Source organism: Phoenix dactylifera, unplaced genomic scaffold, assembly GCF_009389715.1.
Source record: "Phoenix dactylifera cultivar Barhee BC4 unplaced genomic scaffold, palm_55x_up_171113_PBpolish2nd_filt_p 000431F, whole genome shotgun sequence".
Classification (NCBI taxonomy): domain Eukaryota; kingdom Viridiplantae; phylum Streptophyta; class Magnoliopsida; order Arecales; family Arecaceae; genus Phoenix; species Phoenix dactylifera.
The window spans coordinates 421,174-423,820 of NW_024067867.1; positions in this window are offsets into that span (position 1 = coordinate 421,174).

The window sequence follows — 2,647 nt, forward strand, 5'->3', positions numbered from 1 at the left end:
ATGGTCCGAGGATATCCATTCCCCACTGTGCGAAGGGCCAGGGTGCGGTGATTGGTGCCAAGGGGACAGAAGGGACTCTCTGGACGTTGGCGTGGCGCTGGCAGGCGTCGCATTTCCGTACATGATCCTTTGAGTCCTCCAACAAGGTAGGCCAATAATAGCCTTGCCTCATGATCTTGTGCGCCAAGGACCTAGCCCCCAAGTGCGATCCGCAAACGCCCTCGTGGACTTCGCCGAGGACGTAGGCCGCCTCCGAGGGGCGGAGGCACCTTAAGAGGGGGGCGGTAAACGAGGTCCGATACAGCCTCCCTTCATAGAGTACGTAGTGGGCGGACTTCTTGACAAGTCGCCGAGCTTGATCTTCGTCTTCAGGGAGGATCCCTTCGGCGAGGTAGGCGACGAGCGGGTCCATCCAAGACGGCTCCGGATCAATCGCCATCACCGCTCCAGCCTCGCCGATGCTCGGGGCCTCCAGGGTCTCCAGGTAGATTGCCCTCGACAAGTTGTGCGCCTCTACGCTCACCAAGCGGGACAACCTGTCGGCCCTAGCATTTTCGCTTCTGGGGACCTGCTGGATGTCGACACTGCCGAGATCGGGAATGAGTGCTTGCACCTTCCGGACGTAGTTCTGCATGGTCGGGCTCCGGGCTTCGAACTCCCCACGGACCTGCCCGACCACCAGCTGGGAGTCGGTGAAGACCTTCAAACGCCGGATGCCGAGCTCCCTGGTGAGTTTGAGTCCCGTGACTAGGGCCTCGTACTCCGCCTCGTTGTTGGTCACTGGAAATCCAAATCTCAAGGCATACTCGGCTATCACTCCATCAGGACTGGTAAGGACCAGCCCGGCTCCTCCACCCTCGGGGTTTGACGACCCATCGATGTGAAGCGTCCAGGTCGGGAGGTCGAGGCTGGGCGTTTCCGGCGGTCTAGGTTCCGCCTCCTGCACCGTGCACTCAGCGAGGAAATCTGCGAGCACCTGGGCCTTGATGGTGGGTCGAGGCTGGTAGCGGATGTCGAACTCACCGAGTTCTATTGCCCACTTCACCAGCCGTCCCGCATTCCCGGAGTTGCTGAGGATCTGTCGTAGTGGTTGATCAGTTAAGAGGGTGACAGAATGGGCCTGTAAATAGGGGCGGAGTCTCCTAGTCGCGGTCAGCAGCGCGAAGGCGATCTTCTCAGCCTTCGTATACCGCGTCTCGGCATCCCGTAGGACCCGGCTGATGTAGTACACGGGCTTCTGGAGCTTTGCCTCTTTCCGAACCAGCACCGCACTGACCGCGGTTGGGGAGACCGCCAGATAGAGGTAGAGCATCTCCCCTTCTTGCGGCTTGGACAGTAGGGGAGGAGACGCCAGGTATTCCTTGAGCTGGTCGAATGCTGCTTGACATTCGGCCGTCCAGAGGAAGTCTTTCGGGCGTTTTAACACCTTGAAGAATGGTTGGCAGCGTTCGGCCGATTTTGCCACAAATCGTCCAAGCGCGGCGACCCTTCCAGCGAGCTCCTGAACCTCCTTTACTTTGGTCGGAGGGGACATACCTTGGATGGCCTTGATTTTGTCCGGGTTGGCTTCGATACCCCGCTGGTTGACAATGAAACCGAGGAACCTCCCGGCCGAGGCGCCGAAGGCGCACTTCGCTGGGTTCAGCTTCATGCGAAACTTCCGCAAGGTGGTGAAAGTCTCCTCCAAATCCGCGATGTGCTGGTCTGCATGGCGGCTCTTCACCAGCATATCGTCCACGTACACCTCCATGTTCCGGCCGATTTGCTCTTTGAAGATTTTGTTGACGAGGCGCTGGTAAGTGGCGCCAGCATTCTTCAGACCGAAGGGCATTACCTTGTAGCAGTACAGCCCCCGGTCTGTTATAAAGGCAGTTTTCTCCTCGTCCTGTGGGGCCATCATTATCTGGTTGTAACCGGAGAAGGCGTCCATGAAAGACAGCAGCTGATATCCGGAAGTCGTGTCGACCAGTTGGTCTATTCGCGGAAGCGGAAAGCTATCCTTAGGGCACGCCTTATTCAGGTCGGTATAGTCGACGCACATCCTCCACTTCCCGCTCGCCTTCCGGACAAGTACAACATTTGCCAGCCACTCGGGGTAGCTTACCTCCCTTATGAATCCTGCCTCCAAGAGCTTGTCTACCTCCTGGTCGACCACCCAGATCCGATCCGGGGCACAGTGTCTCTTCTTCTGCTTTATTGGTCGGTGGGTCGGGTCGACGTTGAGGGCGTGAGAAATGACCTCCGGGTCGATCCCAGGTACATCAGCCGCCGACCAGGCAAATACATCGGTATTGGCTCAGAGGAATTCCACCAACCGGGCCCGAGCTCCCGGATCGAGATTGGCGCCGACCCGGACCGCCCGGTCGGGGCGGCCTTCCTCGAGGGGGACTTCGACCACACCCTCGGCCGGCTCCCCCTGCCGCAAGGCCACCTCGTCTCTGGCATCAAGGGACTCAACGCTTAGGGCTTCCACGGGCTTCTTCCCTTTGAGGGTTGCTAGAAAACATTGCCGTGCGGTCGGTTGGTCACCTCGGACCTCTCCGATCCCGACCGCCGTGGGGAACCGCATGAGCAAGTGGTACGTGGAGACCACCGCGCGAAGGGCGTTCAGCCCGGGTCGCCCGAGGATAGCGTTGTAGGCCGAGGG